Source organism: Hirundo rustica, chromosome 6, assembly GCF_015227805.2.
Source record: "Hirundo rustica isolate bHirRus1 chromosome 6, bHirRus1.pri.v3, whole genome shotgun sequence".
Taxonomy (NCBI): Eukaryota; Metazoa; Chordata; class Aves; order Passeriformes; family Hirundinidae; genus Hirundo; species Hirundo rustica.
Genome location: NC_053455.1, coordinates 11,147,306 through 11,171,260, shown reverse-complemented (window position 1 = coordinate 11,171,260; position 23,955 = coordinate 11,147,306). Strand labels below are relative to the sequence as shown.

The 23,955-nt window shown below is 40.2% G+C and overlaps 2 long non-coding RNA genes across 4 annotated transcripts in view; one reads left to right on the top strand and one right to left on the bottom strand.

Annotated features, from left to right (window-relative positions):
• Positions 1-16,250, top strand: part of LOC120754642 (uncharacterized) — a 42,537-nt gene extending 26,287 nt beyond the window's left edge. The window contains exons 2-5 of one of the 2 annotated variants that reach the window (XR_005701508.1): positions 12,430-12,597; positions 13,103-13,228; positions 13,667-13,790; positions 15,755-16,250. This is a non-coding gene — a long non-coding RNA (uncharacterized LOC120754642). Of the gene's footprint in view, positions 1-12,429; positions 12,598-13,102; positions 13,229-13,404; positions 13,467-13,666; positions 13,791-15,754 lie in introns of those variants that run through there. The other variant, XR_005701509.1, reaches the window with a different exon arrangement.
• LOC120754641 (uncharacterized) lies at positions 12,849-19,456 on the bottom strand. 2 transcript variants are annotated; one of them, XR_005701507.2, is made up of 6 exons: positions 19,316-19,456; positions 17,825-17,904; positions 16,797-16,853; positions 15,943-15,999; positions 15,728-15,850; positions 12,849-13,208 (listed from the first exon to the last, which is right to left on the bottom strand). It is a non-coding gene; the product is annotated as an uncharacterized LOC120754641 (long non-coding RNA). The 2 variants fall into 2 exon arrangements; XR_005701506.2 differs by lacking the exon at positions 12,849-13,208 and having other exon boundaries at positions 13,435-15,850.
• Between the last annotated feature and the right edge of the window lie 4,499 nt (positions 19,457-23,955).

Sequence of the window (23,955 nt, the reverse complement as noted above, 5' to 3'; positions counted from 1 at the left end):
AGTAAGGAAAGTAAAATGTGAAACAAAGGTTTTGAACTAAATGCTTAAAGATACGCAGGTCAACCTTTGTTTAAAAGAAAGAAAAAAAAGGAAAAAACGGTCTGCAAGGCAGAGAAGTTGATTTGGAAAGATGAAGGTCAGCAGAGCAACAGCTCCAAACATCAGAGATGAGGAGGAGGAATGCAGCAACAAGAGGGGAGTGTTAAACAGCTGCCTGGGGGAGCTTAAAAGGGATGTTCAGCATGCTCAAAACACTCTAATTTTGCCATAGTAGATCTGCTTGTGCCAAATTCCCACACAGAAAAATCTCAGGGACGTAAGGCTGACCCCAGTATCATGGTTTTACTTCTCTTGCTTTCTTCACTGCAAGCTGTGTTTAGCTTGTAAATACATGAGTGTTCTATTCTCGAGTATTTATGGCATTCCTTACAAGATATTTTTGAGAGTTGATCAATATGAAACTTACCCATGAAGTTACTATACAATTCCTACAGGATTAAAATTGGACATTTTTCCATTTGTCAGTAAATTGCCAAATGCTGTTACAAGTAACACTCAATTGTAATAAACTTTTATTTAGGGTCCTAAGGTGCTCATTACAGAGAGATGCATATATATATATATATATATGTGTGTGTGTGTGTGTGTGTGTGTGTGTGTGTGTGTATGTTAAATTAGGCAATAAAAGAATCCCATGCTGCATAAGACCTAATCAAAAGGCAGAATTTCAACTTTCATTTCCAACCAAAACCAGGCCAAGAAATCAAAATATCAATGAAATTAATTGGTGGAGCACAAATAGAAGGATAATTTAGGTTTGAAAATGTCTACAGACAAAATGCTGTTTCTTCCAATTGAAAATATGTCCCAGGCTGAAAAGTCCTGGAATATGATCCTCTTCTCACATGGCTAGAAATCAAGACTATTCTGCTAGAAATCCATGAAGTTACATTGGTAACCTTCACATGGGCAATAAAAAATACACAAGGATTACAAGCATTTGATAAAGCCAAGTGCTTTGGAAAGCTTTACGCTTTCAAGCTTCAGAGCATAAAGTAACCTAGGAATCAGAAGGAAATTTCATGGCTTATCCCCACGGCTGTGATAGAGGAGGCCAGGCAGTCACACTGCCTCACCAGGACTGTGGGGAGCACATCTGCTCAGCAGAAATACAGGAATATCCATATTTTCCCCTGTTTAGCAAATGCTGGGATTATGGCACACACTGGACATGGGTTGGGAATGTGACTTGTGAATGGCAAGGTCCAAGCTGTCTGCTGGTCTTCAAAGGCAGCTGAGACACAACAGGAGGAGGCAGCAGCCGGCCCTGCAGTGGGAAATACTGGCTGTCAGAAGCAGCCAGGCAAGATCTGGCAACACACTTCCAAAAAAAGTGGAGACAAGCTGTCTGCCCAGCTCTCTGAATGCAGAAGTTTTGGACCCATGAGCAAAGAAACTCTCTTCAGACATTTGACTCCTCTCCAGAGTTCAGGAAATTAGAATTTAGATATATTCATTGTGAGGGATACAAGGTGTCATGCCGTTCTGCTACCAAGCACTCCTTTTACTGAAGACAGCTCTAAACTGCTCTTCCTGTTTGGGCCTTTCCTGTTTGTTTTTTTTTTAACAAGATTCTCTCAAAAGGCCATAGCCCTCAGGCCACAAGTAATCTTTAGCCATCTGATTAATTTTTTTGAGGAACCTGGTAACCAACCCTTGTTGAAAAGTGTCAGTTTAGGGGGAAAAAATGGATGGACATTCCCACACAAAGCTAGTTCTGCAGGGGACCTCGGGACAGCCCAAGCTCTGGACAAAGCAGACATTTTATCTGTATCATCAGAGAGTCAATATCAGAAAAATTGCCAGGTGATTTCTCATGTAAAAAGCAGAAATTGAAGATGAGTGCTACTGCCGTGTCTTCTAAGAGTGAGGACAAGTGTGTAACATTTTCACCACCAGCTCTGAAAGTGGTCCTCCTGTCAGGAGCAGCAAAATTACAGTGATGGGAAGCTGTGGCTTCAAGTCTAGCATGCAATAAATATTTTGAATGCCATGAAGTTCAGAGCTGAGCATCCAAATTCAGGATGTTCATTTGCCCCAAATCTAGTCATTTGAACCTCTGAACATGACCACAGCTGCTGCTTGTAGAGGATTGTTAGGAAAAGAGAAAAGAGCCTTTAGAGTACCTCATCTGCAGGCACTCATTGGTTGTCCATAATTTTTAAAAATTGAAATCACCATCTGGTTGTGTGTAATGTGGTAGTGCTCTAACTACTATACCACGAGGTAAAAGACAAGACTTGAAGAAATTGATGTCCCAGCTTTAAATTTGAGACTTTTAGAAGTATTCAAAGGAGTCAAAACCCAATTGCAAAAGAAGAAAAATTGGCTTTTCCAGATAAACTATTATCACTACATGTCCAAGAAAGAATTGCAGAATACCCTGAACCAAGAATTTTATAGATAACTTCAGAACTAAGCTGAAATAACTGGTTGATTTGTTCCCAGCCATTTATATTTAGCTGGGGGTAAATCATTTCAAAGATGAATTCAGTCACCACCTGAGTGAGAGAATGCAAAGGAAGGGTCAGTCAAAAATCTTCCTGTCGAGAGACCTGCATTGCTCGTTCCTGACACCAGCCTCCCAAACCAGCTCCATTCTACAGTCTTCTCTAGCCTTCACAGTGATTTCACAAAGTCAAGCACAATGGAAGTGCAACAAAACCAAACTTCAAGTCATTGAACCCCCACACAAAATATGGACATGTTTTTCCACATAATTCTATCAAAATTTTTCAAGCCTCAGGCCAGGGCATCGGCCATCAGATCATTTCTCCTGCCCAGAATAGGAAACGGCATCCGTTTCAGAATTATTGAGAATGTTGGAAAATCTGAAATTAATGCAATAACTTGTAATCAAGGCAAAAAGAAAAAAAAAGTCTAACTTCAGAAATCAGCTGGATGGATCCAAAATTCAAGGTGAAATTCAAGACAACTGTATTTACTGGAGAAAAAAAGGAAAGCCTGACCTAATCTCTCACCCAAAATCCAACCACAGTGTCTGGAGTCAACAGAGTCAGGTTATTTTCCCATAGTATCAAAACCACAACTAGAAATAGTCAAAAGAAGCAACTGTCAAAAAAAAGCCACTCATTTAATTAAGTTTCCAGTACGGCTCTGATCAAAGTGACAGTTACACTTCAACAAAGTCTTTTGATCTTGTTGATGCTCAGCTGAATGGAATCATCACATCTTCAGAGCCGTGCCCAATGAGAACATAAATTCTGACTGCTCGTTGCTGAAAAGATTGCTTGCTATTTTTATTCTGGTTGTTTTTTACTTTAAGAAAAAAGTTGAATTCTCTCTGTCAAAATCAACAGAAGGGTTGTTTAAAACTATGGCAAGATACACATTCACTTAATGGAATACATACAAGAGTCTTTACAATAACTTGATGAATTCCAGGAATGGACTCAATACTACACAGCAAAGTCAATCATGCTGGTAGATATATTAATCTAAAAATGCAGAACTGATTCAGAGGAAGATTTCAAGAACTAAAAAAAATCTCACCAAAAACACAAGGGAAGAGAAAACACAATGTGTGCGTGGAGCAAATGGAGATTAGAAAAAGAATGCAACACAAACCAACTAATGGGTTAGGAAAAATCACAATTAGTCTTGCATGCTGAAGTATCTTAGCCTGCAGTTCCTGAGCCACGATGTACAAACCACCACTGGCTAACATATCTTTGGTGGCAGCCCACTGTCAACTGTCTGAGCATTAGCTTTCTTGTCCCAGATGTTACATCACACTGAAGATGCTGTTAATGGATGTCAGACTAAACCAAGCCAGTGCTATCATTGCTACAGAGGCATTTACATAACTGCACATGAGAAATTAATCAGATCAAAGGGCAGAAAGTAAATATTTATCTCACCCCTCTCTCCATATGGAGATGCACCAGAAAGTTTGAGATATCAACTGTAGGCCAAACTATGGCTGATACATCAGTCAATACAGCATTTAAAAGAGTTCACAAAGGAAAAAAGTAATTTTGATTCCTGACTTAGAGAAATTCCTGGCAAAGGAAGTAACTATGCTCAACCCCCAAATAACCAAACAGCTATCCACTGCATGTGGAAATTATTCTGCCATCATTTTACTGCTCCAGCAGAGGTGGTGCATGGCCTTTCGAAGCTTTGGCTCTTTTTGAAGGCTGTTATTTTAAACATATAGTACTGGGAGCTGCATGAAGATGGCAATTATGGAATTAGAGTGCAGTGTGGAGAATGTCACTTTGAAATCATTTAGCTCAGTTCATTTCCTTTTCAAATGCAATAGAAAGCAGATGGAGCAGGGAGGGCCAACATGCCACAGAACTCCCCAGGCCTTGGCCAGCACTCTCTTCCTCAGGTCTTACAGAGGGGTCACCAAATCCTTGTGGAGTTATTACTCTTTAGGAGCACCACATGCTAGAACTCTGCCAGGATCCTGGTCTTTGGAGCAAGTTGCCTCAGTCCTAGGTTTGTGTTCAGCATCAAATATTAGACCTAAATTGCTAACAAGGTCGACAGGGACACGAGACTCACACCAGAAGAGCAGTGCAGGGCAGCCAGAGAGAGGCCAGAGGAGCACAACAAGAAGATTAAGTGCTATAGAAAAGAGAGGCCTTGATAGAGGAAAAGAGGCCTCCAAAGAGTTGTCCAATATGAAGGAAAAGCTGTTACCAAAAGAAAGCGTTGCCATATGCAGCAAGAGTTGGACAAGAAATTTTAGTCTTGACTTGCAGCAAAGATACACTGAGGTCAGGACAGCAAAAATAAATGAAGTGCAAGGGGAGTGAAGATTTGAAGCCTCAGTGTGTAGTTGATGCTGCATTACTGGAGGTGGCAGGGAGGAGTTACAGGAAATTTCTCTCAGGGACCATCTAGTTAAGTGTGATCTTTCCTTGGAGCAAGGGGATGACTTCCAGGGATACTGTCCTGCACAACATCTCTTGGATAACTTAATAAAGTCAGTTGTACCTTATTCTTTGTGTTTATTTTACAGAGAAAGAGGGATTCCCCAGAGGAGAGTAATGTACAATAAGAGAAACAGATTCAAGTGCTGGAGTCGCAGTAGAATCTAGCAGAGACTTAGGAAGTCCAGATCCATTCCCTGTTAATGTAACAGGACAGATCTTCCTCTCCCAGTGTCAGAGAGCCCATGTCTCACTGGCCAGGGTTAGTTCCACCAAGCAGGAACCAGTGAGCCCCAGCCTCTGAACCACCCCACACACCGCTCCAGCTTGACCCACACAGCACACCCATCCCTTGTGTGTTCCACAGCACAGCAAGCACATTGAAGGTGGGCTGTGCTCCAGGCTTTCTGACAACCATTGTCCAATGTGCAGGCAGCAGCAGCATCACCACTGCTCCCCCTTGCCTCACTTCTCCGGAACAAGCTGCTTGTGCTCATCCATACAGCCCTTGCTACTATTTCCCATCTATCATAAGATCTGCCTTCTTAAAAACAGTCCTTTGTGTCAGGTGGACAGACTTGTTCAGGTGGACCTCCAAGGCATAGACAAGCCTGATGCCAAAGATAAGGGCAGCTAACCCAGACTGATGGCAGACATGTTATCCTCTCTTCATGTCAGTCTCTTCGTGCTTACAGGAGATGTTCATTCTCCCTTGGAAGAGTTTGTGCTGTGCATCTAGGATTGCACTTGATGGAGGCAACACTTCTGTTTTCATCAGACCAACTTCAGGTCTTCCTCTAGTTCCCCTTCTAGAAACCTGTAGTGAGAGAGAAATCTTCTGCAGTTGCCTTAGAGAGTTTTGCCATTCAAAGTTCTCACCAATATTACCAGTCATGGGTGCAATTGAGATAGAGGTCACTAAGATTAGCTATTTGGTCTGCTCGTGCAGCATGTCCACTGAAAATACATTGAAAGCTGGTGCAGGTTCTTAGCCTATGTGCACTCTCCAAATATCCAAACAAACTAAAAAAACTCCTTAGTACCCTCCAAAAATACCTCAGCAAAGAGCTTTCCTCTCTTCCCCTTTCTAAGCCCTAAACAGAAGGCTCAGGGACAACTGGCAAGTACACCAGCCACCTGCAAAAGAGCAGCTATTTGAAATACTGCTCTGTGCCATGGGAACTAAGGCTTTCATCCTACCTCAGATATTGGCAACAGAACACTTTTCAGCACCTGGGCAAACTCTACTGACAATCTCCTACAGAGATTCAGGCACTGTATCAATACAAGTATGGGTCTGGCTGCCTACGAGCTCCCAGCAGAGCATGTGATCAGCTACTTGACCTCAACCTGACAAATCTGGGGCGACAGGCTGGACAGGTCATTGCAGCCTCTTGCATAACCCATTCCAGGCCACCAGTAAGCCACCCATAAGCCAGGTCACCAAGAAATCATTCTGGCAGTGTCTGTCTTTAGCTCCTCTGTCTTTCCTCCCCACATGCCCTTCAGAGACAGTGTCCCTTTCCAGCTCCACTGCCAGTCACACAGAATGTATAGAGATTTCTTTCTACTTCTGTTCCAGCCACCAGGAGCTTCAGTGTCTGTCCAGACCAAAGAGGTAGCCCTAAGGCTACCAAATATACTTGTATATCTCCAGATTCCTAAGCCAACACCACAGCTATTGCTCTCTCATTCCTTTTCTGCCTACTCATGTCCTTCTTTGAAGTGTCTCCATGTTCTCCCTCTCTTTTTTTGACTGCCACTGTAAAGAGACCTGATGACCCACCACCCTGCAGAGAGGTCCAACTCACAACCCCCTGTGGGTGTCTCTCCAGCTTGATGCTGTTGCACAACAGCTACAGCGAAAAAATCATAGAATCATAGAACTGTTTAGGTTGGAAAAGAACTTTTAGATCATCAAGTCCCACCATTAATTCAGTACTGCCAAGTCCACCATTAAAGCACGTCCCTGAGTGCTACATGTTTTCTAAATAGCTCAAGGTGTAGTGACTCAACCTCACCCCTGGGCACACCCTGCTAATGTCTGACAATGTTTTTGGTGGGCAAATCTAAACCTCCCCTGGTATAACTTGAGGCCATTTCCCCTCGTCCTATTGCTTGCTTAAGAAGAGACTGACCCCCATCTCACCACAACCTCCTTGCAGGCAGTTAGTTGTGAAGAGCAATAAGGTCTCCCAGGCCTCCTTTTCTCCAGGCTAAACACCCCCATATCCCTCAGGCACTCCTCAGCAGACTTGTGTTCCAGACCCCTCACCTGCTCCATTGCCCTTCTCTGGACATGCCCCTCAATGGTCTTCCTGAATTGAGGGGTCCAGACCTGGACACAGGACACAAGGTGTGGCCTCACCAGAGCAGAGTACAGGGAGAGGATCCCTGCTCTGGTCCTGCTGGCCACACTATTCCTGATAGAAGCCAGGATGCCACTGACCTTCTTGGCCACCTAGGCACATGCTGGCTCATGTTCAGCTGTTGTCAACCAGCAGCATCAGGTCCTTTTTCACTGGGCAACTTGCTGGAGTGGTGGGGACACTGTTAACAACATGGCAGTATCACCGCAGTGTCAGTGAGAGCTGTCCGCCTTCCTTCTAGGAACATATTTCCAGGGCTGCATCTTACTTCTCTCCTGGTATTAAGAGGTCTCCACCTGGATGTCTCCATGAATCAGGCCCGCATGTTTACTGGACTCAAGTATTTTTCCTACAGGCAAAAGTCCCGGTGTGAAGTCTCCTTACTTTTGGGCACTCACCTGTTTACTTTAGGTCTGTCATTGGTGAAGGTTTCAGCATGGCCAGGGCAGCAACCCTTGCACAGAGGGAAGGTGCCACCTCATTGCTCTGGGACTGCAGCAGCTCTTACCACAGCCCCAAGATCCCAGAGGAGCTCCGTGCAAGGCCAGAGCACACAGCTCTGCAGAAACCCTAGCCATGGAGTAAGGAGGCTGCCAGGGTGAGACTGGATGGGAATGACTGGAAGAGGGAGAGAGGGAATGGTGTCTCCCAGTAAGCTGGGGATACAAGGGTGTGAGCTGAGAGACAAGACTGCTGGACAGGGAGTAGGTGCATTGGGCTAAAATAATCTCAGTCAAATAAACTCACTCTCTGCCTGTGATGGTAGCTTATTCCTACCTCTCCTGCCTCTCCAGGGGCTGGAGCACATGGGAGAATATGTACTGTTTCACACATCACTTTCAGCAGCCAGTGGGAATAATCTGCATTGGGTGTAAGAAGCTATACTAGACACTTCCTTCCTCACTGTGTTTCTGAAGAGGTTTCAAGAGACAATGCTCCTTTTGCATCTTGTTTTAAGGGAATCAGTTCATGCAACAGGGAGTCCAAAAGCAATTTGACTAAGGAACATATGGCATAAGCTGTCAGTATAGTTTCACCTTTCCTTCACTGCCTCATCAAAATTAACATAACCTTCTGGATGAGCAGGAATGGCTAAATCTTTAAAAAGAGGCAGGAAGGTGTTTGAACTCTAGGGGAAATATTAAAAATCATTATTCGACCATATTAATATGTATTAAGAGTCACAGACAATAATTACATGATGTTTACACTGAGTTATTTAAACAGGAACAGAGTGCTTGGCAAATTAACATATAGAACAATACTGCTCTGGTAGTTCAAATGATAGTAAGACTTAATAGGATTTCCCTACCCCCAGTTCTGCCGAATCCAAGTAAGACTGATTTAAAAGTTGTAAATGTGCACGAGGTGGCTTCTGAGACAACAAAAGGCATTTCTGTGCTCTGAAAAACAACCTTCGAGGATGTGACGCTGCATGAAAAATTCCTTCAGCGGTTCCTCTGCTCAGCACGGTCTGGGTGAGCTGAGGCTGCCCTAGCGGCAGGTTTGTCACATCTTGCTTCATTTCCATCCTCATTGTACTCCTGTGGCTTTCTTGGCGGCTTGCTCTCAGCTGGTACCGCACCCCACTGCATCAGCACACGCAGAGCGAGCTCCGGGGCGGATGAACTCGCAGAGAGCCGGCCCCGCTGGCAGGAGGCTCCGGGAGAAGCGTCCCTGCCCGGGGCGGCTCACGGCGGCATCTCCGCAGGCTGCAGGGAGGAGAGTGGAACGGGCAAGTGAAAAGGAAGGAAGAAGTAAGGAAATAACTCAGCCAGCAGAGACACAGCTCAGCTAAGCCTCCTGAAAATTGCTCGGAAAATTAGAAAACCAGCAAGATAAGCACATATGCTGGCAGGAACATGCATGTGTGAAGGGCATGCACACAAAGATGAACCTGTGGGGAGGGCTCAAACGGGCGAGCATTTGTCTGAACAGCAGCAACCTCCTGGTTCCATTTTACTGCCACACCGAAAATAAAAGAGGTGCTGGAATATATGGGTCTGGGACCAGCATAACAGAATGAACCTGCACAGGCGACAGCAACTCCATGTTTAAAGAAGATGGAGAGGGATGCAAGTTTAGGAACACACCAGACGGCAGCACTAAACAGTTTTCAGTGAAATCTACACTCATGTAAAATTCCAGCATCTTGGACTAAGCACCTTTGTTAGAAGTGATTGAATCCCTAACAGCTGCGGCAAAATGCCTTCATTTGCAAGTGTTTACTGGTGGATAAGCAAAATTATCTCGCTATTATTGCTATTTTTAGCAGCACTCATAACACTAGCCGCTTTCCAAAGAGATTACACTCCAGTGAGCTTGCTACAACTGTTGTGTGCACGTGGATGTTAAATTATTTTCTTCTGTAGTACAAGTTGCTCTCTGTAGGCTTCAAAGTTCAAAGAGCTCCATGGTGGGTGAAACTGGAGTTAAACAACCCAAAGTCTATAATTTCTTGAGGGATATAAGAGCAATTTTCTCCTTGCAAGCATTTATCCTCTGGGCAATAAGATTTTTAATGTTGAAAAGCATGTTTGATTTTAAATTCATACTTAAGTTCATAGGAAAACACTGTGGCACTCTAGGTTTGAACTATTTTATTCTATTTTATTTTATTTTATCACTGCGACAATTTTTGTGGACAATATAATCATCAAATACTTCTGTGAATAAAAAGTAATAAATGAAAGCCTAGAGATTTAGAGAATAGTATTTCAGGAATTTTGCCTCAAATAACCAGGTCTTTTTTTTTTTTTTTTTTTTTTTTTTTTCTTTTTTTCTTTTTTTTTCTTTTTTGTGCAATTGCATGCATGAGGAAAAACAGTGGTGTTCTGTCAAATAAAAAGAAACATCTTTCTCATTACTACTGTGTTTATCACGTTTTCAAATGTTCTGCAAACCAATGCCCCTATTTGTCACTGTAATTCAATATAATAAAAGCTGTCAAAACTGCTCACTTTGCTCGCTAGAGACAAATTTGCTGAAGTTTTGCAGCATGAGCCAAATAACACAGCACCAGATCCTCCAGCTTTTATTTCACTTTGCTCTAGGCACTATTCATACTGGTTTCTGTGCAATTTTTGCTCAAGTAAGGGCTGAAAGTTCCAGGTTTTGAACACGAGACTTTTTTAGAAATAAACAGCACAGAAATCCCATTTACAAAGAACATTGGGTGACTGGAATAGTGCTGCTTGTGAGCTTTATCTCTGAAATGTCAAGCCTATTTCCTTCAGATTATTGCAAAATACAGACTAACTACATCCTTGATGAAATTCTCTCAAGGTCCATGAGGTCACTCTCAGGATTAAACACTGCCTGACCTTTTTTTATATACCAAGTCCAGAAGCACTGTATTTTGGTGCCTACTACAGTTTCAGAGATATTAGTCTGTTCCACTAAAAACAAAAGTTATAGATCCCTTCCCTCATGGGAAGAGGTTTGATGAAGCAACTCTCAGATATTACCTTGTCCAGAGACTCCAGGACCATACTGCGTCCTTCTGGCAATAGACAAAACAGACAAAGTTATCACTCAAGGACAGCCTTGAGTAATGGCTACATTTTCCATGGGTTTAAAAAACATGTTTTGATGCATTAAATAAAGAAAACACATTCACAGCTATGTGTTGGGAATAGGTAGAGAGGCAGGTCATGAGAAAAGCAGCCAGGACAGAGGATTAGAGTCAGCTGCTCTTTTTAGACTTCACCACACTACTGACTAGTCTCGAGACTTGGAGAAGACTTATGGTAAAATCTGTAAACTAGAGTCCTTCACCTCACTCTTCTGAACTGCCTTTCTGTATCTGTGCAGACCACAGTAGTTTAACACATCAAAACACTTTCACAGGCTCAGATAAAAGCTGCAAAATATTAACAGCTGTAGTGGCCAGCCAATGCGTTTTTATCTCTTCTTGAACATTTGCCCAAAGACGATTTGATGAAGATGTGTTCTACACTTGTAAAGGAATAGATTTCTACATAGACACACGCGGCCTAGCAAGACCAGAGAACATGAAAAACAAGATGAAATCTACTGATGACTACAGTTCCTCTGACTGAATCCTTTATTGCAGCTGCATGGACATACCCCTCCCTGAGATTTTACTCCAGCCATTATTCCTGACTTGGCATTCAGAAGTCAGCCTTGGCCTCCAACCTGAAAAGAAAAAAAAAAAAAAAAAAAGAAAAAAAAAAAAAGAAGATAGTTAGATTAACACACACTAGCCTCCGTTAAGCATTCAGGGTATTGTGCATGTGATAAAGGATTGGATAAAATAGTGTCAAAAGTCTGCTATCTTACAAGGTTCAGGAAAATAAACCACAAAGACAATTCAACAAAGTCCTCTCTGTTCCTGAATAGAACCAACAAAATGAAAGGAATCTGGTGGAAGAGAGAATGCAAGAAGGAGGTCTGCTGCAGGGAGCAAGTACAGACAGAATCGCTCTTTGCCGGTTCCTCTGACAGAGCAAGTGCATGATTATCACATGAGCCTCACAAAGACTGGAATTAAAGGGGATGACTCGGCTGTCACATCGCTTAAGCTGCACTGAGGTCAAAGGAGTTCGGACTAACCGAGGTCAGCAACACACAGCCTGGGAAGTAGGGGTCTCTTTTTCAAAGCAACAATTGCTTAGGTTGATAAAAATAGATACCTAGAGCCCATGATGTCTTATAAAGCCGTCCCTTTATACCAGATTCCCACAAAGTGCTGTATATAATCAATAGCGCTCTGAAAAGAACACATCCACAATGAAGGCAGTCAGGTGGCCACTGGAAACAAGTGTAAAGGGCAAAACACACAAGAGAAGTCGCCATCTGCGCTAACTCCTAAAAGGCCAAGGGAAAAAAATAATAAGTCTGAAATATTGGCACACAAGTATGATAGAATCCAAATGCCAACAGGTGTCAATGGCATGACCGTAGGGAAGTCTGTTATTTGCAGGTAGCCACATGTCTTCTGTATATTATTTCATGAATCATACCCCCAACAGAGACTTCTCTTTGCTGATTTCCAGTGATGCCAAGGCTACTGATAAATGTCTCTGTGCTAAAAATAGTACCTATTCTCTCCCATGCCCTCTGTCCCCTTTCAGCCTTCACTTCATATGAATCGGCTCCAAGAGAGGGGCACTGACCTCATCTCACCAGGAATATCAAACATCTCCACAGCTTTGATGAACCTTTTGATGAGAGTGGAAAAAGGAGAAATGTACACATCAGCTGTGTAATCATGTGCTGGATGGGTCTGGATGCATCCTAAGGTTTGTGTTTAAAAGCAAAACCGATACACATCTCCTTTGGTATGCAAGCACAGAAAAGCACCCTTTGTTTTTGTGTGGTTTTGTGTGGGGGTTTTCTCAAGGCTTCAGTAGTATTTGGATGGGCTCCAGAGAAAAATCTGTTAATTTTGTCATAGATATAGAACTATATCATCTTTACCATTATCATCACTTTCCAGATAAAACCAAGATCAGGATACTAAAGGGTTTGTTGCTCCACAACATGGATTAAATAGTTGTTTTGGCCCAACAAACTCATATTGACCTTTGAATCCTGATTTTTGAATCAAGGTTTTCTATCTTGACATTATTTGTGGCAACATACCAGATTTTAAATACATTTTTTACAAATAAAGTCTGTATTACCCTCATTCTTCTAGCCATAGCATTGGGGCATCTTTGTAGAAAACTAGATTTGCTGTGACACTGATAGAGTAAACAGAGCCAGGTTTTCAAGCATCATTCTGCCACTCCTCTTTGTGGACAGGGAACTTGTAAAAAAAATCCTGAGAACAAGACAAAGCAAAGAGGGCAACCTGCATGATCCCCAGGCAATCTTCACAGATGTGCTCAAGCTGATAGTGCAGATGAACCTGTGAAAACAAGTCCTTGGGTAAGCTCAGTTATCCTTTACAACCTGACTGTTAATGGCTATGGTGTTTACCTGTCCTTGAGGAAAGAGCCTCTATTGTGGCTTATCAAACACAGAGGAATTCCCAGTGTCCTCAGCAAGGTCTGGGACAAAAGTTAAACTGATAACTCCAAATACACTATTTGTGCTTCATCATTTGACAGACTTTAAACTGGAAATGCTGCTCTATGTCCAGTGCTGTAACAGCAAAAAAATGCAGGTCTTTTTCATTTCTGATCTTTTAACCCAATTCTACCGTGTATTTTGTATTGTGTTGCAAAGCTTTAGGCACTGCTGGTGTTCTGACGCCTAGGTCAGAATCACCTTGCAGAAGGAGATGCCAATGCCTGTTGTTAAGGGGTTTGTGTATGTGTTGAGGTCAGGTGAAGGACAACTGTCACCACTGATGCTACCTTACAGGATCCTGGAGGAAGCAGCACAGAGTGATTCCACAGAGGGAAAGCCAGCACCTACAATGATTGTGATTCCTCAGACCATGGAATTTGGGCTTTCTGATACAGATGGAATCCAGGCTGATGAGAAGGTGAGAAGCAGGCACTCCAATCATGTACAGCCTGGGCAAGGAGAGGGGCTTGTTCTTAGGGACCTGGAAGCGTTTAGTCCTGATCTGCTGGATACTGAGAAGGCTGCAATCCTTCAGCACTCTCTTCAGCAGCAGCAGCACTTTCTGTTGAGCATTCTCCACTGAAAATGTTTTGATTTTCTCTGTAAAGAAGTCTATTCTTGTATCTCCAAAGTGATGGGAAGTAATGCCAATTTCTCTTTCTGTGTGTTGTCACCAGCTCCTCAACTCAGCATGTTGGTAACTTCTCCTTCCCTTGCAATAAAGCAGCCTTGGTCTTTCACACCATGCTAAAGAAAATAACCAGCAGAGTACTTAAACCAGGCTTGGCTTGACTGAAGATTTCAATTGAGTTCAGCAGTAAAAGGAAACCCTATTAGTACTACTTCCCCATAGCTAGCTTTGCTCAATGCCTAGTGTTAAGATAAATTATGTTCTTCAGTGTGTAGGATGAAATAAGAGTTGCTATCACAGCAGGATGAGTTTCTCAAATATTACTTACATTAGACAGAAATCTTTTGTTCCCACAGAAGGAAAAATTTTGAAAACAGGTAACCAAGCTTATCTTGGAGATCTATCACTTGGGGCCGTAATCTGTGATCTACATAGACTCACCTAGTGCAAAGTATATAATTTTGTCTAACAGCATTTAACAGGGACTTTGACAGAGCTATTGTTTTTTTCTGAATGATATATAGACAAATTCAGTTCTACAACTTCATCTCCAGTAATCTCTGTTCATTGTTCTTTTATCACAAGTATTCCTTTGCATGGTTTAAGAACTACTGAAGTACTTAAAGCTGTTTAAAAGTAACAGCTATTACCACTTAGACTAGACGTGAATAGAGGAAAACTAAACAAGTCATTACCTTTGCAAGGTGTGTATGGAGAAGAATTTAAGAGAAATTAAATTATAAATCCAGTTACTCCATTATCCTCTGAGTTTTAAGTGAGAAAGCAGAATGTGTTTGCAAAGTTAAGTACAAGGTAAGACTATTCTAATACAAATATGAAGGTACTGTTAGAGAGAATTTGTCAGTTGCTTAGCCCTTGCAGAACCATTTCTGGGACTGCTTAGGTTGGGATTCTTGGCTCTGCATCTCAAATGGGTTCAACATTTTGCTTGTAATTCTTGGTCACTAAAGGGTATATGCCAGTTGTGAACAATGTATTTTCCATTCAGATGGAGAAAGTAGGGGGAAAGGTATAAGATAGAGTGTCTCATTTCTCAAGATCTATCCAAGACCTTAAAAAAAAAAAATCAGTGGAAATCTTTCTGTTGAGTTCACTATGCTCTGGATCATATCCTTACAAAACTCGTTTTATTGTCAAGTCCATTCCTTCTTCCCCATTCTGTTGCTCAATTTGCTCTCCACTGTTGGGAACTTTTTTGCAAATATTAATAAATCTGTATAATCTTTGGCCTTTAGCTGAGTCTCGATTCCATGGCACACTCTTGCACTGTATGCGTGACTGCATGGTTGAGGGTTGCTCTGGAAATTACTCATAAAAATTAATTGTCTGGTAATACCACAATTGTCAATATGTGTAGGTTGCAGCATTCCCCCTGTGGGCTGTTGTAGCAGATCATAAAACTTCATTTCCAGGAAAGTTTCAAAACTTTTATTTTCTAGGGAACATTAATTATCAGAGTCCAGATGACCTGTCCCATTTCTCCATTAACTTCATCTCTTTTTTCTCTCATCAGACATGGTAATTTGAAGGCAACTGGCAATGTCAGGCTCCTGGTTTTATGCCCTGGTTTCATATCAGTGTCAGCTGAAGTGTTTAAAAGCAGCCAGACTCATAAGCCTAATCCCCAAACGAATGTTTGTATGTGACCATTTCCCCATTGTTAAACTTTTGTACCAAAGCTGATTTACAAGTCTGACACTTACACAGACATGTGCTTTGGCATTCTGCAGGCTTCCTGAGACTCATGCCTTCCAGCACTTCTTGTTGACCTCCCCTTCAAACTCAGGACATTGATGGATCATCACAATGGACAAACTACTCTGGACCTACATTGTCATAGAAATTCAAGTCATGTCCCCGTTGGAGTTTACAGCGATATATTCTTTCACTGAGAAATTATATTCTTTTGAGAGCAAACCTTTTGCAGGTACTTATCAGTTCTTATGAAGTTGTCACCTGGGGAAGATTCTCATGCCTAGGATGAAATACATCAAAGAGTAAGAAAATTTCCACCCCTCCTAAACAATCATTCTATGATCAAGACATCGACTAGTAGCATGGGAGTCCAGATTTCAAGTTTCTGTTCTGCAAGGTGTCAGAATCCTGTATTTCCAGGCAAGCTTTCTGGCCACCAAAATATCAAGCTATTCTTGTATTCTGTCTCTCCTGTTGGACCTGTTTCACTTTGTATAAATAAATAACCACTAATTGAACAAGGGCTTGAACTCAGGCTGCCCATTGAACTATTGCGTTGGTCTTTCCCCAGGTCAGTATAGGTAACTGCTTGTATGAAGTTAGCAAGTAGCAGAACAACAGAGGTAGCTGAGGGGTCCCAAAAACACAAGGGAAAAAAAAGAAAACCACTTGGTAAAGTCATTTAGTAGAGTATGAAACACCTGGGTTTTCAGTCCTTGACCTGAATGAAGAAGAAGGACCAGTAGCTGTTCTAGGAGAGGCTTTGTCCAATCATCTGAAAGGTCATAATTACACCAAATTTTGGAAAGAACTAATATTTAAAAGTCATACTTTTTTCCTTTCTGAAGTAAGGAAAAAAAACCTTTAGCTAAACGATCCTCTAACAAACCCCTTGCATTAGAATGAAGGGGATGTGTATCTTTAGCATCACAATAACTTGAGTCTTAAAGTTTCTGGAATCTCTGCCCCAGACATGCAAAAGGACCTCACTGTTCCAGTTTCAAGTGATTTATTCACCTAACATTCTTCCCAGCTTTGCTGGCATTTTTCAAATGAAGGTTTTAGTTTATTACTTACACACTATTTTCACATGACGGATACGAGTTTGTCAAATTTAGTCATACAGAAAGATAACTGAAAGCAATAGGAAAATTCAGTGATTAGTGTAACATTGCCATTAAAGATCATATAAAAGGTAAGACAAGGACTGGAAAGGTAGAATCCTAATCTTCTTACCTCATTGCTAGATAATATACTGTAATATCTTTAATACTTACATTTGATGGTCAAAAATATTTATTTTCAAGCATCTCTTTGACAAGGAACTTGGATTAAGTTCTTTGATTAGAATCTAAAACCCATGTTTTAGTCAGATTCACCTCTCTATAAGCATATCAACAAACTGGTATTTCTGTAGACATAAGAGTCTGTTTTTTCTTTAATGTCTCATAATCGTTCTCATAAGCACTTGCATAAAATCAGTTAAGAGTTAACCAACTAAAATATACAAATATGCAGGAGGTTTTATGAAGAACTACAACTTCAAAAGGAGTTGGTTTAAGGGTCATGACCCCATTTTTTGCAATAACTTATGCATCACGAACTTACGTAATTGGCAGCAGATAACATATCACACTCTCAGTTTTATGTCCTTGGTTTGACAACAGTGTCAATTGAAGTATTTGCTAACTGCAGAACAAATGGAGCCTCATAGATGAAAATGTTTTCATTTCAAAACTGATGTTTGCAGTAAAACCTTCCCCCTTCATTGTTCTTTTTTAATATTACTAAATTCAGTATCAGAAATGGATGAGGGTATACATATAATTTTAGAAAATAAAAAAAATTATTTTTGAATATTATTTATCCCAGAAAAATGGAAATACCTGAGAAAGGAAAGTATGTATTTTTTAAAATAAGATATTGTCAGCTCAAAAGAAGTAGTCTAAATCTTTGTTATTTTTAGAGCATAAATCTGCTTTACAATAAATTATTGGGAAATGAGTGACCTGGTTTTAAAGACATTTTAGTAGGGTAGGTTTAAGTCCACATTTTCCTTTTTTTCTGGGGATTGCATTAAGACCCAAGAGGCAAGTCTAGATTACTTCTCTATGTCGAAACTGAAGACCTGTATCATTCACTTAAAAGGCCCATCCTCTTGGGACACTAGAATCTTCACAAGCCACTGCAGAAAATGAATAAAACAAAAAATTATTATACAGAAGGGAGGCATTTAAAAGAAACTTTAGTCACTTAAGGTCTTAATATCTATTTAAATTCAATGGTAGAGAACCCAAAATTTATTGAGTCTCTTTGAGGGATCTGAGGCTTAGGATTAGGATTTGTTTGGTATTTGGCCCTGAAAAGTGCATTTTGTGGGGTGCGGCTCTCTTTCAAGACACTTCTTTCTGAACATTGAGCATATTGATACACACAATATTGAACATAAATCCCAAAACTATACAGTAGAGAGGAAGAGAACGGTGGCAATTTTATTAATGCAATGTTTTCTGCTTGACTGAATTACAAATTAACGTTGGGAAACAATTATATGCCATCAGTTTAGTAAAGCATTTGTAATTATTTCTCATCAGAACCTGAATTTCAACTGACTTGAAGAGAACATGACGTGTTTTGAAGTCTGGCTCACGGTAGATTATCACCTATGATGTATATTATTCAGTAGACAAGATTTTTGAGTCAACTTTGTTAAAAACTTCTGGGATCTGGGAGAGTAAATTGCCTTCAATGAGACTCCATGATGTAGCTAAACTAGCACAAGTTATAAATAACAGGCAAGGAAAAGAAAATGTTATAATGAATAGCAGGAGGAAGGACATAAAGGAAGGACATAAAATTAAAAAACTGGAAAAAATTAAGCTGATACACATAAGAAAAAGAGACACACATTATAGAATCATATAATGGTTTATGTTGGAAAAAGCCTTAAAACTCATTGGGTCCAGCACTAAACCATGTCCCTGAGTGCTAAATCTACATGTCTTTTAAATACTCCTAGGGTAGGTGATGTCACCACTTTCCTGGACAGTCTCTTCCAATGCTTGACAACCCTTTCCATGAAAAAAAAAATTCCTAATACCCAATCTAAATTTTACCTGGTGCAAATTGAGGCACTATTTTTCCTACTGCTTGTTACTTGGGGGAAAAGCCTGACTCCTACCTTGCTACAACGTTCTTTTGGGTAATTGTAGAGAACAATAAGGTCCCCTCCACAAGCCTCCTTTTCTCCAGGGGAAATTTGGCCTGAAGCAATGCCATAAACTCACCAAATCCATTTCTGTTTCTCTATGTAGGAACAACTGTATCTTTCTTAATAGCAAATTATTTTCTGTTTGTCCTTTTCTTAGAAACATTTCAGCATAGATTTCATTCAACTTCCATAGTGTTTCATTGCCCTAATCATTACAAACATTTTCCTGATGTCTGGCTCAAATCTCTCTTGTTGGTATATAATGTTGCATTCAGCTCTGAACAACACACACTCAAAAATATCTGGGTTGTATCTGCCACCAGCATTTTAGCTCATCCTCACATATTACGCTCTGATTCCCATAACAAAACAAACTCATACTCACAGACTTTCAGACAAAACTACATCAGAAAATCCATTCTGGAAGTCCACATAATGATCTCCAGCCAGTTCATATATGCAGTGTGAGGGACCAGCCCAGAACCATTCCAAAACCTTAAAGCATGCATGGGTATGGACGTTAAGCCCTCAGCACCAACCATTTTACTCTATAGGTCCTGTTTTGCCTCCCCCCACACCCTTACAAGGCCACATTACTTACTAAAGTAGATACAGCTGCTGGCAAACACTCACTGAAGAACATCAAAAGCTGTGATGGGATGTAGAAAGCTATTAATTAGGTAAGAGGAGGTCAGATACAAAAAGGCAGAAAAAGACATTTTATAGACATCATTTGCCCTGGCCCCTGTAACATAGAATAATTATGACTGTGCAGGCAGCCCTTTGCCTTGAGTTGATCAACACCCTGAGTTTGAGGACACAAAGGTAGATTGTAAGAGCCAAGAACTATATTGCCTTTAATAATGTCAGATTTTAATTTGGTATCTCAGAACATAACCAAGGATAAGATGTAACTAAGATAAGAAAAAAAATAAATATTTAATTTCAGAAAACAATGAACTGGCATGACGTTTCTTAAACAAAGGAACAGTCTCCCAGACTCTTCCCAGTAATGGAGCCTATTTGTTTGGTGCTTTTATAGCCAGATTGGCAAATGCTAGAAAACAGCCTACAGGATGTAATCTTGCTTTGGCAAGAGATTGGGCTGGATGATCATTTCCATCCAAGTTTCCTCCCAGTTCAGGCTCTAGTGTTGGAAGAGAATCTTACTTTCTTACTTTGTATTTACCATTTGGAGCTCATAGATATGACACTTAGCCTTAATAAATTCTGGTTAGAGCTCTTGAGATATGATACAAACCTACTTAGAGATGACTGGACTTCTACTTCTGTAGGGACCCTCAGAACAAGCCTTTGATACTCAGAGAGATGGATGCATATCTTTGAATGTGTGAGAAGTCAGAGTCACTCACCCCTTTAGGCTGGCAAGAAGCAATCCAGCATTAGCAGAAACATTGCAGCACTGTGAATGGGTGACTTTGCCCGAGCTACTATTTCCTGCAAAACAATGGAACACTGACACAGTGACACAGCTTCTGGATTCAAGCTGACTTGTACCTTGTCAGCCTGCTACGTGCTCAGAGGAAGCTTTCACCTGCTCTCATAGAAATGTCATCAATTAATTGTTAATAAGCAAAACTAAAATCCCAAAATCCCAAAACAGCTTCTCCCTTTTGATTCATGCCATGGTGCCTCATCTCTTCAATGCCTGTCATCAGAGTGTCAGTACACTGAGGCATGAATCAGTGTTATTTAATGTCTAATAAGAATCAAGCAATTAAGCATCTTGATTCCAGAAACCAAGGGAACCACACTGTACTCACAGACAGCAGTTGAGAGAGTTACTGGTTCTTTGGGACCAGCTTGTCCTGTCAAAATTTCTGTAGTGTTGAACCTTCTTCTCTAAAAATTTATTTCTTAAAAATATCCCAGTTTAGCCAGCTATAAATGGGTCATCTAAGCCTTATAAGTAATTTTGAAAAATTACAACCACATTCTTGAATGGAGAGGCCACATTTTTATTTCACCAGTATGGATATAAATTAGAACCCTTCCTTCTCTCTTTCTCAAAATAAAGAACAATGCTATTTACTGGGCATTTATTGCAGCCCTTCAACACAAATACATACACACTAAGACCAAGACCACCAATACCAAATGCAGAATTATTTATTGCTATGTGAAAGATAAGTACACACCACAGAGCAAACAGAAAAAAAAAATTTTGAAAACAAGTTTTAAAATTAAGATTACAGAGCAGAAATAACAGGAGAAGAACTTAAACACATTTCTGCCCCAAGAGAATGAGAATTTCAATGGAAAATAACTACCAAATGTTTCCAAAGCCAACCACAAAAATCAAATAAGATTCAACTTAAACACAATTTATTCTGAAGATTTTGTTGTTATAGAGTCACACATGCATGTAGAATTCATGGTTATTTCTCAAAAATTAAACTCTTCTGGGCTAGATTTGTGTACCACCAAAAAAGGGTTTTTAAAAAGAGAAATCCCTCTATTCTGTGAAACAGTTTCTGGGAACTTTCCTGGAAATCCCAGCAAGACCAGCCAAAGAAAATTATCTATGGGGAATTGTGATTGTTGCAGCAAATGTGAGCTTATACTCTGATTCATTTAATTAAGTTCTTTGAGTGAATAATGGGATACAAAACAAGGGGTATACTGAAGAAGAATAATCAAGCTATAACAAGATCTCTCCAGTTATTAACTGTAAATTACACAAATGTAAATCCAGATCAGCAAAAAAGCCCTACCGCACTCACATGTTATGATTTTTCAATAGAAGCTTTAAAGCAGCATTTGTCAATGGTGTTAATTTTAAATTATATGGCTAGTGACAACACTGTGTACCACCCAAGATTTCAGCACTCTGAGAAAATCACATTTCTCTTTTGAAGTTATATTTCAAAAAAACCAATCATTTTTGAATTATGTTAATGGGTACAGAGTAAGAGAAGAAAACACACAGGGTGAATAAGTTAAAATAAGAAAAAATAGATGTATAGGAGACATATTAAACATCCTTATTCCAAAGCCTGAGTGACTTTTCATTTCTATTTCAAATTAAATTAATAGTATGTGATAATTGTGGTAGGAAAATAGAAACTGTTGTCTCATAAGCAATACTGCTGCTTCCAAACAACAGCACTGTTAACACATTCATTTGTATTGTACTGTTTTAGTAATAGTAAAAAATCGTTAAGAATTTATGGTTATTGAGTGAAGTGCATTGATAGGTCCATGAATTCCTCTAGAACAAGCACATAAGACGCTCAGTACTGTGGATCTGTGGCTGTTATTAGCATTGTCTTTGAGTAGGTCAGCAGCTACATTTGGGTGAAGGCTGGTCTCCAGTGGTCCACGAGTAGATGTACATCTACCCATGCTTACTGTGGTACAGCTTGGAGAAGAGCCACTTTGGAGAAATGACATTAAATCCGGGGAAGAAAGTGTAACAGTCCTCAGAGATGGAGACTGAGATGCTGCTAAATTAGAACTGATGTTGATTAACCTTTTAATGAAGCATAGCAACAGAGATGAAAAGGGACATAATGCTTTATATTCATCTCTGCAGTTTCTGATGTACCATTCAAAACACCACCATAACTAAGGCATGACAGCTTGGACCAGGACTTCCAGCAGTTTTTTTTTCAAAGTATGTATGTTTCAGTAAGGCCTTGAAAATTTGCCTTAGTCACACCTTGTGTTTCAGCTTACTCACAGGTTCTTCTGACATTTTTATGTTCAAGCTGGGAAAGATCAAACAGGCCAGCTGAAAAAACTTAATGCACTTCATTTTTCCACTAAAAAAAATAAGGAGGGGGAAAAAAAAAAAGAAAAAAAAAAAAAGCCACCCACCACACCTACCAGATACGTTTTTACCAGGAGAGTTGTATTTGGGGCATTTATAATACTATCCAGTTACAAATACACCAAGTTCTGGGGCTATTTTATACAGTTCAATTACAGCAGAAAAGAAAGTGAAAACTTGCACCCCACATTTCAAATGCATATGAGGAGAGGAAGTCTGCATTTGAACAGCTGTCTTATGTGGAAAGGAGTGACTTCATCTCCAACACACAAGATATCTGAACTATTAGAAAGCTGCTAACAACCTCTTTAGTACTGCCATCCTCACGTACCTCAGGACACAAAGACCTGGGCTGAACTCCAAAATTACATTGTTCAGCAGCAGAATGACAAAAATCCATCTAGAATTAAAAAATTATACATCAAATTAACACGCCGTAAATAATGAGTTTTGCAGTCCTTACTTAGTAAAGCAATTTCCTCACATCACCTTTCCCAGAAATGCGAGACATAATATACAGTGTTAAATTAAATCTCGTACAAACATTATTGACATGTGCAGAAGTACCTTGCTTCGAGTACTTACTCACTGAATGCCATTCAAACAAATGGCAAGTTATTGCAGGTCAGGGGCAAGCATTACAGGAGGGTTTTTCAGCTATTCAGAGCTGTGAATCTAAGGTGATGTATTGTTAAATTAAATAGCTATACAAGAAGGCTGCGGTTACAGAGTTTGATGGCAGTGAGCACTGTACTGAATTTAAATGTCACCTTATTTATCATCGTGTATTATTTTTAGAATGTTTAGTGCTAGGAAATATACTTACGCAACTTTAATTCTACACTAAAAACTCTCTATAAGAGGAAAAAGTTGACGCTAGAACTTTTCAGAAAAATTATTTTCTGTTTCTACAGTTCCCATAGCTGTGAAAATAAGCACCTCTTCAACTATAGCTGTATTCATCATATCAGGTCATTTTGGGAAACATCCATGCAGGTGTTTAACAGATTATGGCTTGATGTCTTAATTGGAAAAAAAAAAAATGCATCAAGCACCAAATAAAGTAAATCATTTTTAAGCATTAAATGGAGGATAAATGTTTTATTAAATCCTTCTCTGGCTAATTAGAACCCAGAAATGAGAAAAAGTTCCAAACACCTTTAAAAGTGATTAATTAAATGCTGGAGGCAATGTCACTGCCTCCTATTGCCACATGCTCAAATTACATCATC